The 16,534-nt window shown below is 42.6% G+C and overlaps 1 long non-coding RNA gene across 1 annotated transcript; it reads right to left on the reverse strand.

Annotated features, from left to right (window-relative positions):
- Positions 1 to 4,894: 4,894 nt before the first annotated feature.
- On the reverse strand, positions 4,895 to 6,004 carry LOC148893840 (uncharacterized). Its single transcript, XR_016115923.1, has 2 exons — positions 5,946 to 6,004; positions 4,895 to 5,176 (listed from the first exon to the last, which is right to left on the reverse strand). It is a non-coding gene; the product is annotated as an uncharacterized LOC148893840 (long non-coding RNA).
- Between the last annotated feature and the right edge of the window lie 10,530 nt (positions 6,005 to 16,534).

Raw genomic sequence — 16,534 nt, forward strand, 5'->3', positions numbered from 1 at the left:
AATTTGACTGCATCAATGTATGTTACTGCTCTGTAGCTAAAATCCAATAATATATTTAGATCCTTCTGACCATTCAGGCTGTATAATTTCCATCTGTACAAGGAACACTCTATTGATTGCCCTTTATCAATCAATGGCCAGCTTGATTCCAATGGAGACTCTGACCCAGCAAAGGAAAGAGACCTGGTGTGGAAAGACACCACTGGGCCATTGTCAGCTTTGGAGGCAGTCATAAACGGACATATCCCCAAACTTCAGCTTTGTGGAGGTAGGGAAAGACGCCAACCCAAAGTGTGGAGAAACAAGTCGCAAGGATATTTCTTTCTCTTTAATTTTTGTGGTTAGAAAGACGATGGGAAGTTGGCAGTGCATGCATGCCGCAGCGTGATTGGAAATGTATGGTCAGTGGCCCTGACAAATAGCAGATGAAAGAGGGAGGAGAGTATTCAATCATACTAATGAGGGAGGGGAAAACTAGAGGGATAAAAGAGGATGCATCACAAGTTTAGCATTGGTGGGCAAACACCCAGCTTTTACAGACACCTCCTCCCAACATCTTTACAAGCTACCACACTCTATGTGTCTCTGCTCAAACACACACACACACACACACACACACACACACACACACACACACACACACACACACACACACACACACACACACACACACACACACTCCCGAGAGCAGCAACACTCATTAGCGCCAAAGACCCACTGTTGGACAGAGCTGAACCACCAGCTAAAAGCCACCTCTCTCTTTGTTTCATTCTCTACTGTAATCTCTTCCCCTCTTCTCTCTCTCTCATGCTCTCTCTCTTCTCCTTTGTCTCTACACTCTCACTAATGCTATCATTGGCAGCCAATTTAACCCTCTGCTGTTTTACATTTGTACTCCATATTGCTTCTCTTTTTGAAAAAAAAAATGCATCGTCTTGTCTATTTACAATATTTCTTTTCTACAATTTCCTACGGCCTCTTTTCAGTCAATCCTCCTTCCTTCTCGTCGCTTTGCATCCAGTCTTGCATGCGCTCTCCATGCACAATCCTCCCCTCAATCCGAGTTTGTCTCTGCTCCCGTGGCAAAGGGATGATTTCGGGGATTATGCCAATGGCAGGGTTGTTGCAGTGTCAGTCTAACAGGCAGGGATCTGGACCAGTGCTCAGTGCAAATCCTTTCTTCCATGCCTGTCTGCTTGGCCAATGCATAAGGAGCTCATCCTTTCTTCCATCTTGAATCTTGCTAAGCCCCCCCCCCCCCCCCCCACTCCTTTCAATATGTTATGTTACTCTCCTGGCCACCTTGTGGTGTCACCACATATACCAATGTAATGGATGGGAAGCGAAACGTCCGACACCTTCAAAGATGTTCAGATGACGGCTGAAGAAACCTTTTCATCGAAACCAATGTAATGTTTCAAACAACTACTATTTTCACTGAGGTTTAAATTATTTTTTTTTACATCACCAACCAAAACAACTATCTGAATGGGAAAAAAGTGTGTTGCAGGTTGAGACACTTTGACTCTCTAGTCTGTAAACGGCGACATTACAGTCTATGACTATAGACAACCATTTTAGAATGACACTCTAAAAAGAACATCAAAAACATCAAAAACGCTGACTTTTCACGGGACAAACTGGCGATAATCATGCTATTTTGTTGTTTTTGTTGTTTTTGTTTTTTTGTAGCACAATGCACAAATGCACACCTCCTCTGACTGACTACTGTAAATATTGGTGCATGGTACAGCAAAGTCAAGTCATGTATATTTGGTGAATTTGATTGGGGCACAGACAGACAGGGACTGGAAGGGACGGGAATGCTACTACTCAAGCAACCCTAGTCAGAGGGGTTACATGCGGAGAATGGGGGCTGAATGGTTACTTCGAAACCCAGAGTCATGGTTGACCACAAAACAACTAGTAACTCAGTGTTCCAATATCCACAAACGGCAATTGCTATCACAACTTGAGATTGATGACATATTTCAATCTCCAGCGTTTATCATCCGCTCATTCTGTATGCCCACTCACATTGTCTTTTGCCACACCATGGCCAGAGCAGTGACATTTCTCCACTTAAAGTGCTTTAAGCATTGTCCTTTACCGATGAGAGATGACATGTAATTAATTTTAAGCAGATTCTTTAGTGTAAATAAAGAATCTGCTTAAAATTAGATATCAAGTAGACAGGATGAACTTAGTATAATGATGACATGTAATTGTTGACATTTCCATCCATCCATCCATTTTCCAGACCACTTAATCCTCATTAGGGTCAAGAGGGGTGCTGGAGCCTATCCCAGCCATCTCCGGGCACTAGGCGGGGGACACCCTGAATTGTTTGCCAGCCAATCACAGGACACACAGAGACAAACAACCACTCACTCTCACACTCACACCTCGGGATGAGTCAGAGTATTCAATCAGCCTGCAATGCATGCTTTTGGAATGCGGGAGGAAACCAAAGGACCCGTAAAAAACTCACGCGGGCTCGGGGAGAACACACTCCACACAGGGAGGGCGGACCAGGTCGTCAACTCACGACCTCTGGAAAGGAAATTGTAGAACATTTGGTTTCACGTCTTAAGTAATTGTACAGTCTAGTTTTCTCATGTTTGCAATTACTTGAGAGAGCAGATGTGCTGCGTTCAGGTCTTGAGGAGGAAATCTTCGAACAAAAATGTTTTTTGACTACAGTAGATCTTAGAGCCTGATTGATGAATGGTTTGAACGTTCAAAAAGGAGTGGAGAATCAGAATGGAAGCGGAAAGTGATCTCCAAACTTGCAACCAAGACTGCATCTGCCAAATGCCCACAAATGCAGTACATTTTGTACATAATGGGTGGGAATATCATCGCTGTTAAAACGATTTTAGTTGCACATCCTAAAACAGCCAATGTCACTTATTTTGTACTCATTTGTATTTGTCTAGTTTGGTCTAAGTTATTATATATAAATAAATATATATATATATATATATATATATATATATATATATATATATATATATATATATATATATATATATATATGTGTGTGTGTGTGTGTGTGTGTGTGTGTGTGTGTGTGTGTGTGTGTGTGTGTAGTTTATCTTGTAACCTTACATATTTGTAGTCTGTACCACATATTGTGTCAACGGCGCCATCTAAAGGAAATCAGTGACTGCAAAGTAGTGGTTGGTGAGAGTGTAGCCCGGCAGCATAGGTTGGTGGTGTGTAAAATGGTTAAAGTTGAAAAAGGAAGAGTGTTGCATGACATTTAGGATAGAGGTAAGACAAACACTGGGTGGACAAGAGGTCCTTCCAGATGACTGGCAAACTACAGCGAACATAATCAGAGACACAGGTCAGAAAGTACTTGGTGTATTGAGTGGGAGAAAGGTAGATAAGGAGACTTGGTGGTGGAATGGGGAGGTGCAGGAGTGTATACAGAGAAAGAGGTTAGCAAAGAAGAAGTGGGACACTGAGAGTGTAGACAGCAGTACAAGGCGATTCAGCGCACGGTTAAAGGAAAGGTGGCAAAGGCCAAACAAGAGGCTTATGACTCGTATGCTAGGCTGGACAGCAAGGAAGGAGTGACTGATCTTTACAGGCTGGCGAGACAGAGACAAAGATGGTAAGGACTTGCAGCAGGTTAGGGTGATTAAGGATAGAAATGGCAATGTATTAACATGTGCCAGTAGTGTGATGGCAAGATGGAAAGAGTACTTTGAAGAATTGATGAATGAGGAAAATGAGAAGGAACAAAGAGTAGTAGACGTGACTGTTGTGGACCAAGACGTAGCAAACATTAGCAAGGATGAAGCGCCCAGAGAAGAGCTGTGGTATTGCATGAGGAAGTCTGGAGTGACAAAAAAAGTATGTCAGAGCGGTGCAAGACATGTATCATGACTGTGAGACAGTTGTGAGGGATGCCGTCGGTGTGACGGAGGAATTCAAGGTGGAGGTGGGACTCCACCAGGGGTCAGCTCTGAGCCCCTTCTTGTTTGCTATGGTGATGGACAGGCTGACAGACGATGTTAGACAAGAATCTCCTTGGACCATGATGTTTGCAGATGACATTGTGATCTGTAGCGAGAACATGGAACCGGTGGTGGAGAAACTAGAGATATGGAGATATGCCCTGGAAAGGAGAGGAATGAAGATCAGTCGCAGCAAGACGGAATATATGTGTGTGAATGAGAGGGATCCAAGTGCAAGAGTGATGCTACAGGGAGAAGAGTTGAAGAAGGTGGAGGATGTTAAGTACTTGGGGTCAACTATCCAGAGCAATGGAGAGTGTGGAAAAGAGGTGAAGAAGCGTGTCCAGGCAGGCTGGAGCGGCTGGACAAAAATGTCAGGTGTGATTTGTGATAGAAGGGTTTCAGCTAGGATGAAAGGAAAAGTGTATGTGACAGTGGTGAGACCAGCCATGATGTTTGGACTGGAGACAGTGCCACTGATGAAAAGACAGGAAGCAGAGCTGGAGGTAGCAGAGCTGAAGATGTTGAGGTTTTCTTTGTAAGTGACCAGGTTGGATAGAATCAGGATTGAGTACATTAGAGGGGAAACTCATATTAGATGCGACCAGGTTGGATAGGATCAGGAATGAGTACATTAGAGGGAAAACTCATATTAGAGGCTTTGGAGAGAAAGTCAAAGAGGCCAAACTGAGATGGTTTGGACATGTCCAGAGGAGAGAGAGCGTCTATATCGGGAGGATGCTGAGACTTGAACTGCCAGGCAGGAGACCGAGAGGAAGACCGAAGAGGAGGTTTATGGATGTTGTCAAAGAGGACATGAAGGTAGCTGGTGTGAGAGAAGAGGATGCACAAAACCGGGTTAGATGGAGGACATTGACTCGCTGTGGCGACCCCTGATGGGAAAAGCCGAAAGGAAAAGAAGAGGAGACCGTTATTAAACATCTTTATTTTCATTCTGATATCATGTTACACCCTCCTCGTCGCTGATAGGCCTGTTTGAGGTGGCGTCATATATAAGCTGAGTGGGGAGGGCTTCTGTCTCTCTCTCTGGCTCTCCTCAACCGACCTCACAATGTCTCTGCTGACTCCAAGATTAAAAAAATCTTTTTTGTTCAGCACCTTGGTTCGTGCTGATTTTACTGCCATCTTCTAACACCGTGAAGAGCCATGAACCAGAGAGAATCATCATTTTTAACCCATCAGCTGTCCTGCAAAAATAAAAATACATACATTACCATAAACATTTTTTAAATGACGAAATGGCATGTCTTACACAGCGATGGTCTGCAAAATATGTTTTTTCTGTATGTGGAACACAAATGATAAAGCCAGAGAAAACTATCCCCGGCTGATGGTGGTTTGGATGGTGACTAAGGGATATTATTCACAGTATACGAGAAAATAATAAAAATAAAAAATATATATAATTTTATGGCTCTCAAGAGAGAATCGAACACAAAGACAACAATGGAAAGAAGATGCACTTATGAGTCAATTGCATTTACAGTATCGGAAAAAGGAGAGGATCCATTCGGCATGTTTGGTGCTTCAAGGCTGTCAGCTTCATCAAATAGGTAATTTTAGGCTCACCGGAGGACTTAAAGGGCCACGGACTTCCAAAAAGAGGCATTCGGAAAAGTAACATGATTTGCTCATCTCATTTGTGCATTTGAAAGCTCACCTGCTCATCTTGCATTCTGGCTCACGGACAACATGGTGTTTATGCTTTATTTTGTTTTATTTTATGTATTGATTTATTAATGGAGCTAATTATGTACTTATTTATGGAGTTATTTAACTATTTATGTATACAACACTTTTTATGCAGCTGTGGGTGTTCATGAAGTCCTTTTAGGGCACCATTCTGTCTAATTTCATCTAGTTCTACACGGCAGGCTGCAAAAAAAAAAAAAAAAAATCACCGGCATACGCTGCTTTTGTATGGGTGACTGCATATTTTCTCCTGATATTATCTACCTCCTTTCTGAACTTCTCCTGATCAGGGTTGCAAGGAGCTGGAATTGATCTCAGCTGACTGACTGTACCAGTCAATTACAGGGCACACTGTAAAAAAAAGACAATCAGTCATACTCCCATTCACACGGTCACTGAATAGTAAAATGAGAGGGGATTTCAGTTAATGGAAAGACTACAAGGTGATAAAATGTTTCTTAAGTTCAATACTCTGTTTGCGTTGCAACATTGCAGGTTCTTCAGTCCAGCTTAATTGACTTGGTCGGGGTACAGAGCCAGTTTAATTCAAATCACAGGATTACAAAGTCAGACAAGACCATCTTGCTGGTGTCAGAGTAAACAATGGTAGTCGGGTAACGCGCAGATACGCTGAACTCTTGTTTCATGAAGATAAGGAGGAATGACTCACATCGACATAAAAAAGATCAAGGAAGTGTTCCTTGAACAACCACAGTGCAAGTTGCCTTGGCTGAATGGTTGGTGTCCTTTTTGCAATAATGTTAAATCGTGTAAGCTTAAAAAGTCCTTGTGCGGATTGGATAGTTGGGGGCGTGTCATGAAAGGAAAGCAAGAAGACGGACGTTGAAATTGTTCAATTTTCATTTCTTCTGCAAGCGTCTGTGCCCTGAGTCGAATTGTGACTGTAAAGATCCTTCTCCCAACTGTTCTGTGACTGTTTCGTTGTGTGGTTGTTATTTTACATCCATCCATTTTATATATTTTGTATTAGCATTTTATTTAATGGGTGGATGTGTAGATGGAAGTAAGAAAAGACAGCCGTGCGTCTGTTCTTATTTAAGCACATGGGAGAATCTGCCCCTATTTATACTTTGTCTCTTCAAAATTCAATCAAGTCAGGCTTGAGGGACTGAGAATGAATTTTAAATCCGTGTATAATACAGTATTTGAAATGTTGTATCAGGATATGCTCAGGTGTCCTCAGACTTTTGTTCATATCCCCTATCTATCCATAACACAGAGTCAGGTCAAAGTAAAAAGCTTGACATTTACTTTCCCAACCAGTGCTTCTTGGATGTTCCCACAGATTGAAGAGAAAGCCCGAATGGTGTCAAATAGCCATGAAAGATGATGTTGACTTTTCTCACATCAAACATGACAATTCAGACACACACACGTGCAGAAGCACGCATGCACATACACTGAGCCTGTGTGTAGATACATGTTAATGTAAACGCATGGAGACATGATATCCATGGATGTTGTCAGGATAGAGCGGTCTACTGCACATGCACATTGACCCACATGTAGACACATGAAAAATGTAAAAACATGCCAGAATTTTTGTATCTGTATGTCTACCGTTGTTTTGATCAGAGCACGTTCAACCTTGCTCATGGTTGATGGCATCAGAAAGTGCTTGCTGTGCATAAATGTGCCGCGACGGAAAGCCGAAAAACAAACACAAAAATGTTTAAAAGCCCACGGGCGGGAAGAGAAAAAATGCTGATGGAAACAGGAAACCCACTCCTGATGGTTCCTTCACGTTTCCTTGGGATCACACACTTGTAGGAGATCTCGAGGTATCTTAAGGGAATGGGAATATGATGTCACCTCAGCCGATCATTAGCCGTGCTGAAGTGCAATTTGTGTGTGTGTGTGTGTGTGTGTGTGTGTGTGTGTGTGTGTGTGTGTGTGTGTGTGTGTGTGTGTGTGTGTGTGTGTGTGTGTGTGTGTGTGTGTGTGTGTGTGTGTGCGCGTGTGTGTGTGTGTGTGTGTGTGTGTGTGTGTGTGTGTGTGTGTGTGTGTATGCATTTTATCGTGTCTTTCCGTTCCGATAAAAGGGTGAACCTGTAATATACAATTAAAGTGTTGACTGACTAATGGAGATTTAGAAAGACGAAGTTAATTATGGCCCCGTTCAGATAACAATAATTCTCCTTCATAAGGTTTTATAGTGGGCAGCCAAGAGTCAGAATGTGCTGCACTCTTATTAATGGAATATTGAGTGGTCAGTTTGTTGACCTCGCAGTGCAGAGGTTGTGGGTTGCATGTTCTCTCCATGCCTGCACGTGTTTTGTCTCATAGTCCAGTTTATCATTCGACGTGAATGCGAGCATGGATGCTTGTTTGCCCTACGATATGCCGGCAAGTGGTGCAGGGTTCCCCCAGCCTACTGCCTGAAGACGGTTGGTGTAGACCAGGCATGGGCAAACTACGGCCCGCGGGCCACATACGGCCCGTTAGGCTTTTCAATCCGGCCCGCCGAACTTGCCCAAATTATAGTACAAACAGTGTCTAAAACTCATGACAAAAAGCTAGCGAACAACAGGGCAGATAACTGAAAAGTTGCATGCCCCATTTCTCCCAACTTGAAGCAAAATGAGACCAATCCCATTAAGAAACATTGTCACAAAGTATAAAGTTTTTTTTTAAATCAAGAATGCACCAACTACAAATGCTACCTTGCTTAATTTACGGCAAATGCGCATGGCTGTAAATTTTGCTACAGTAGTCGATTGTCATTGTGGTGCACAATGCAACGTTTGCATTGATTCCTACGAGCCACTAAGCCCCTTTCATAAGTCTCACGTACACTTTACAGTCACGGTTTAATGTAAATTTACGTTTTGTAGCGTCACATATGTTGTTAGCTTCTTCTAGTTTGAGGTTCTGTGCATCTATTTTGGAAAATGACATGCAATTGCACGACTTTGTAACGCTTGCGAAAGTCCGGAAGAAAGAAGCAGGCTTCTGATTGGCTGCCGAGCCGAGTATGCAAATTTCAACTGCAGGTAGTCTATGTTTGTGTGCTCGGCGACGGTACACGTGTTTTGTTAGCGCGTGAAGGCGAGAGCGTCAGTGAGGAGTTTGTTGAGCGCGCGGTCAGGACAAACCATCTATGATTTGGCGGAATTTAACACAAGTAGGTATTATTGAGCTTGAATATTTCGTTGTGTAATAATATGTTTTGAATGTTGAAAGTGATTCCATTTTTCAATAAATGTTGATTTCTTTGCCCCTTCGATGGAAACTTAAAAACAGACGCAATCTTGATAAATCACAGTGCATATGTTATTTTAATCTATTTCCATTTCCTCCTCCAAGTATCTGCGAAATAGTTTGTAAATGCCATATCTTGCATATTCCTTGAGACAAATTTATTAACTGATCAGGGATATTTTTCACATTTGAAAGACAGTTAATAAATTGGGTTGTAGTGTTTTTACTGTGCTATGAGGTTTGTACATACTACATTTAAAGGACAACCGGCACCATTTTTTGTTTTTGTTTCCCACTGACATCGGAAAAACGTTTTATAGCATCTAAAATACCCAAATCAGGCAGGCTGATATTTTTAGTTAAATGAAAAACACCAATAAAAATGACTTCAAAATGAATCCGGAAATGGCCAGTTTCAGAAGGTTGCTCGAGAATCAAAACAATGGCTTCAGATTCGGAGAAGATGTTTTCTTGTTCTTGTTCTTCTGAAGAGGAAAGCATAAATGTTTGCAATTGATTCTAGGAGTCCTCCCATATCAATTCGAGCCGTCAATGACAGCAATGTAGCACCCAGAAAAAGCAGAAGATTGCGCCCAAGCTCCGTTGGAAATGGGCTGATTTGTCAGCTGGGAATTTGTGTCAGCGAATATCAAATAGTTGTCTTGGTGCAACACACAACGATTCACCATGGCGTTATTTATGTGTTTTCCTTCTAATTTCGCCATCAACACGGATTAACACGAAGTTTTCAGACTAAACAAAGTACCCAAAATGCATTGTATGTCGCTTTCTCGGTCAGGGCGGTCCAAACGTGACGTCACATGGGGATCGTCATCAACTCGAAAACAAGACTTCATATATTCAGCGCAAGTCTTAAAACGTAAACTATAGCTATATGCTGTGGAATCTTTGTAAAATACGCTCAGTCGAAGTCATTTGAAGTGATTTTATAAATTATGGACATAACTTGTTCGGAGTATTTCCGGCCCAAACACTCCCTCCAAATGCTCCTGGCCCGGCCCCTCTGTCAAATTTTAGAACCCAATGCGGCCCGCGAGTCAAAAAGTTTGCCCACCCCTGGTGTAGACTCTAGTACCCTCCGTGACCCTCGTGAGGATAAGCAATGTTAAAAAAGGATGGATTGTCATTATTTATTTGTGTGGCTTGATCAATTCTTATTGTACTAATAATTCCAGAGAAAGGACTGTTGGCAAAAATTGCATTATAAAAATAACATGTATTTTTTTTATGTATTTGTTTGAGTAGCATGGAAAGCATATCCTTGAATCTTTTGAATTTAACCACCACCAGTCTTGTCTACCCTGTCTTTCTCTTCCAGTGCAGAAAGCCATTTCTAACTCAACCACTTGTTGATTTTTTTTTTTTTGATTTTCACTTATCCCTTGGCAAACATTTTTTTCTGTCTCAGTCAAGGACTCTCTTGGTACCATCAAAATTGTTTCTCCTGGCCTATACTTCCAAATAGTCTATTTTGTCAGGAGACTGTCAGACACTTGGAAGTCTGTATGGCTTTTCACTATTCCGGCCATAGACAGGCTTTGGCACACAAGCACATGCTAAAAAAAAAGACAAAATATTACCAAGGCGAAAGGTCAGGCGCAAGAGCGCCCAAAGCCTCTCTCCTGTATATCACATCTTAGCACTGTGACACAACTGTGCTAACGACTGGGCGAGAAAAAAATATCAGTGCACTGTTTATCCCCAGCTCCCCCCTTTTCACAAACATAAAGTATTTTTATATCATGTAAATGCAATGTATGCATACTTCTTTCTGCATGGATGAACATAAGCCAACACATACAGAACTTAAGCGGCCTGTTTACATGCAGGCATATACGGCTGCACTTGCACTTCATTATACAGGAAGCTTAGGGCCATAACAGAGCTGTCGTTCCTGCCTATTGATCTTTATAGGGCCTTGTGCTCTCTGCATTCAAATAGTGGCACGTGCATTAATAGTGAACGCTATTAAGGACAACACGGGTGAGTGTTACCTTGTGATAGCACATTTTGAAGTCTTTTCTATACCTCTGATCTTGTTTATTCATGGGGATGATTTTGTTTTATGACACATTTTTAAGAATCTTTCAGAAGTCCTTATACCCACATAGTTTGACTATTGTAGGTTTATTCACATTCACAATTCCTCAGGACAGCCCTATAATTTTAGGCAATATTTTTGTCCTTAAAAAAATTGCATTTTGTTGAGAAAAGCTGCCCTTATAAATGATTGCAATTTCCCTATAAAAGTTGTAGTACGGCATACATTTGTATTTGAAATGATAAAAAAAATGCTAACACAAGCAGAAATGCAGACAGCTTACCGCACAGGCCCAAGTTATGCTTTTATCAATCCGCAATGAAAAAAAAATACACACACACACACACACACACACACACATACACACACACACACACACACATATATATATATATATATATATATATATATATATATATATATATATATATATATATATATATATATATATATATATATATATATATGTGACGGGTGTCACAACAGTGACTGTCTTCATCTCCACGATGCTGCCGTATTAATGAAGACGAGACGCGTGGATGTGTCTTTTTATTTCTTTTATTTCTGCAACACAGTATGGCAGAAGGGATGGGTGAAGTCGCATGGGTTTCGTCTTGTGATTAACCTGAATCTCCTCGAGATTGTTCTCAAATGCAAAACATTGTAGATAACAAAACAGAATTAACAACGTGTGATCGTATAGTGGTTATTTACAGAAAAAGAGAATACAACACAAGTTCACTGTTATTTACAAGATGTCCCTGAACGCATCATGGGCGGAGACTCGGCAGAACACGCGGTGCGCTTGTAATGGCTGGCGCACAGTTCAACCAGCCACGGACACTCACGGGCAAATGAAACACGACACAAGAAACTAAATATTGTTCAATAAAAACGAAATGAAACAATTATTACCTGCAACACAGTATGGCAGAAGGGATGGGTGAAGTCGCATGGGTTTCGTCTTGTGATTAACTGCGATAGAAAAGCGCATATTCCTAAATTCCACTCGACAAAACGTGAAGTAAATAATGACACAAAAAGTAATCTGGACTCGAAATGAATAAGGGAACTAATTAGATAACACTAGACAGTAAAAAAGGGGAAACAAAATAAGATATTGTCATGAAAATGCGCGTTAATCGAGACCAACAGAAAATTGCGACTCACCCTGAATCTCCTCGAGATTGTTCTGGAAACTATGGGCGGGACATAGTGCCACACTGTGCGCCGTTGCGTCACTTCCTTCATAATTTAATAACCTAAGTGTACAACTCCGTTACATATATATATATATATATATATATATATATATATATATATATATATATATATATATATATATATATATATATATATATATATATATATATATATATATATTCAAGATGGCGCCCCCCTGTGTGGCTGCCTCCACAGCAGCTCTTTCCCTTTCTTGTCTACTTTTTCACTTCTTTACTTTTCCGTTTTTGTTTTGCCTAATCTCGTTCCATAAACCTACGGAGAGGAGATGGGCATCTTTTCTTTTGCTCTTCGCCGTTATTTTTTACTTTTTCATCGCTCCTGTGAACGGGGAATCCACGCGCACGCGGAATCCCATTGTTTACAGTCGAGACCAGCTACTAGCGTGGCGGGCTAATAGCGGACTAGCGGCCGCCGCACCAGACATCCCCGATGAACTGAAGAGGAGGAAACGAGGATGTCGGGCCGGGAAAGATCGCCGCAAAAGAACGAGGAAATACCGACACGTTCTCCCGTCCGTCATCATGGGGAACGTGAGATCGCTCCCAAATAAAATGGACGAGCTGGCGGCGCTAACGCGGCATCAGAGGGAGTACCGGGAAGCCAGCTTGCTACTCGTCACGGAGACATGGCTTTCGGCAATCACTCCGGACGCCCACGCAGAGTTGGAGGGCTTCCAACTCGTACGAACTGACAGAAATGAAGGCAGCGGTAAGCAGAAAGGAGTGGGGATTGCTGTATTTGTGAATGACAAATACAGCAATCCTGGGCACATCACGGTGAAGGAAAAACTTTGCACTTGGGACATCGAGCTGCTAGCCGTTAGCCTCCGGCCGCATTACCTGCCACGGGAATTCTCACACGTCATAGCCGTGACGACGTACATTCCCCCTACGGCAAATGGCGGCGCTGCCTCCGATGCCCTCATATCTGTTGTAAACAAGCTGCAAACCCAGTCCCCCAACGCATTGTTTATCATCTCAGGGGACTTCAATCACATTTCCCTGAAATTCTCCCTCCCAACATTCACACAGTATGTAACTTGTGCCACCAGAGACAATAACATATTGGACCTATTTTATTCAAACGCCAAGGATGCATACAAACCCTCCCCCCTCCCCCCTCTCGGAAGAGCAGACCACAATATGGTTTACCTCCAGCCTGTGTACAAACCCCTTGTGCAGAGGCAACCAGCTGTGACCCGCACGATCAAAAGATGGTCCACAGAAGCTGAAGAAGCTCTGCGGGACTGTTTTGATTCAACCAGGTGGGAGCTCTTTACTGAGATTCATAGGGAGGACATTGACTCACTCACCAACACCATCACAGACTACATTAACTTTTGTGAACAAAACACCGTACCCACCAGGACTGTGCGGTGTTTTGCAAACAACAAACCATGGATTAATCCCGACATAAAAGTCATCCTGAAGGAGAAGAAAAGGGCTTTTGTGTCGGGCAACAGAGAGGAACTGAAGGCCGTGCAGATCCAACTGAGGAGGAAGATCAGAGAGGGGAAGAAGGCCTACAGGATGAAAATGGAGGAGCAGCTGCAAGCCAGCAATGTCGCTGGTGTCTGGAAGGGTTTGAAGGTTGGGAAACCGGCCGTTGGCGGTGAAGGTATGGTGTTTACGTGGAGCCAAATGAATGTGAACCCTTGTGTGGCTTTCTTACATAGGTCACTCATGTGAGGAAACAACAATTGGAAATGGTTTTTGATACTCTTCAATCAAGTGGAGGATTGGTATTTCTTTAATTATTTGTGCTACAAAGAATCATGATGTGGTCAAACTTCCGAACATTTTTTATAAAGAAACAACGAGATTTCCCAAACTTAATTAACTTTTTATAGAACTTACCATTGAAAATTTCTAACTTTTTTAAAAGGGTTAACTTTACAACAGGTAAAGTAGTGTTTTGTTGGGTTTGGGGTGTCTTGCGAAGGTGGGTTTTGGTGGGTGTGGGTTTGGTTGTGTTTGGTTGTGGTTGCGTGGTTGCTGGGTGTGCTGTGTTTGGTGTGTGTGGTATGTGTGGTGTGGTTGCGTGTGGTTGGGTGGGTTGTGTGTGCGTGTGTGTGTGTGTGTGTTGGTTGTGTTGTTGTGTGTGTGTGGTTGGCGTGTGGTGTGTGTGTGTGTGTGTGGTGTGTGTGTGGTTGGTTGTGTGTTGTTGTGTTGTGTTTTGTGGTTTAATTGGTTGTGAAATTGTGGTGAAAAAAGGCAGAGGCTCTGGACATGTTTCAGATGTCTAAAATTTGGTTCCTCCTGTTGCCGGTCAAAGGGCTGCGTACAAACACCCACCAACGAACAAACGGCAAACCCCACCACACACACCCAACCCACAAACCGTACAAACACCCAACAACCTATAAAGAAACCACAAACAAAAAACGACCCGAAAACACTAAAAGCCGGGTAAAACATAATAACATGTGAAAAACTATTTAAGACAACTCAGACCTGACCCTTAATAAATTATTGATCATTTATAGAAATTTATAAACAAGGGCGCAGGTGGAGAGCCAATAAAGATTCTTTTGTAAGGCTAAGTGTAGAGGTAAAATGAATTGGTGAAAAAATGCAGAAGAAAGAGGTTGGAGGGCTACCTAATTATTCATAAAATTGATCGTTTCAAACCCTTGAGATTCAAGGCAGGTATAAACTCATTATTTTGTCAATTCAACTTTTTTAAAGAATATTACAACAGGAAGTCATTTTTTGTTTGTTTTGTAAATTCAACCTTGTAATTTTCAAAATTTTCAACCTTAAGGAACATTCATTTTTTTTAAATAATTTCCTTTAAGTAGAAAAACCATTGACAAATCTCTTTGTAAACACCATTTGATAGATACATTGAATTTTGGGCAAATTTTCCAGGGAGACAGGTCCTTTTAAGGTAAATTTTCTGCAAGGTCTTTTTGCATGTCCCCGTGTTCAGTTTTAGGGTCCCCTTTAATGTTTGATTTTAAAGAAAGGTTTCCGATTTCTGTTTTTTGTTAATAGGTTTCCGTCCACAAGCCACATTGGCTAGTTAAACGAGTACCTTTAATCAGTTTAAATGTTTTTTTTTAAAGCCAACTGGAATTAATCAGGTGGCGCCCAAGCCCACATACAGAAACCCGCTAATTCCCTTACCCATCATTGAGACCCCTTTTCAGAGGCTTGGACTGGACATAGTCGGACCCCTACCAAAAAGTGCTAGGGGACACCAGTATATTTTAGTAATGATGGATTATGCCACCCGGTTCCCAGAAGCTGTCCCCCTCAGAAAGGCTACCACAAAGCAGATCGCAAAGGAACTGTTTACTCTCGCCAGCCGGGTAGGGATCCCAAAGGAGATACTGACCGACCAGGGAACCCCCTTTATGTCCAAGGTCATGAAGGACCTGTGTGCCCTGCTCAAGGTCAAGCAGCTGAGAACCTCCATCTACCACCCACAGACAGATGGACTGGTAGGGCGATTCAACAAAATACTCAAGGCCATGATGAGGAAAGTTATCAAAGAAGATGGCCGAAACTGGGATCAACTGCTCCCATACTTGCTGTTTGCCGTGAGGGAGGTACCACAGTCTTCTACCGGTTTCTCACCCTTTGAGTTGTTGTACTCTTACAGGCCCCGGGGACTGCTGGATATCGCTAAAGAGGCTTGGGAAGAGCAGCCGTGCCGACAACGTACCCTCATCGAGCATGTGGGGGACATGCGGGAAAGGATGAAGGCCATTTACCCCATAGTGCGAGAACACATGGAAGCGACCCAACGACAGCAGCAAGCCTCCTACAATAGACCTGCCCAGCCTCGAGAGTTCAAGCCAGGGGACCGAGTGCGGGTCTTGGTACCAACCGTGGAGTGCAAGTTCCTGGCATCCTGGCAGGGGCCCTTTGAGGTCATCGAACGCGTGGGGGAGGTAAACTACAAGGTGAGGCAACCTGGTAAGAGGAAACCGGAGCAGATTTATCACGTTAACCTCCTAAAGAAATGGCATGCCAGAGAGGCGCTGTTTAGTTGCCAACCCCCCAGCGAGGCGAAGGAACCGGACAGAGAAGACGTCCAGACTGTCATGTCACTCGAGGCTCGAGGGCTGGGCTCGAGTGACGAAAGGAAAGCGGGGAGTGTGGATCCAAAATACACGGCGAGACAGATACTCGGATACAAAAGTCTTTACTGAGGCACGCATGAAAAAATAACAAACAGGGAAGAGTGGAGGAAGATAACTAAATGACAGCAGACCTGGCAACACGGAAGTGGAAACGGCAATGTCCAAAAATACTCCGACGGAGACGGTAGTGAGCGACAGACAGATATAGGCAGAAGGCACAATCAGTGAATGACA

This window comes from Hippocampus bargibanti, linkage group LG09 (genome assembly GCF_051943395.1).
Source record: "Hippocampus bargibanti isolate YZ-2025 linkage group LG09, ASM5194339v1, whole genome shotgun sequence".
NCBI lineage: Eukaryota > Metazoa > Chordata > Actinopteri > Syngnathiformes > Syngnathidae > Hippocampus > Hippocampus bargibanti.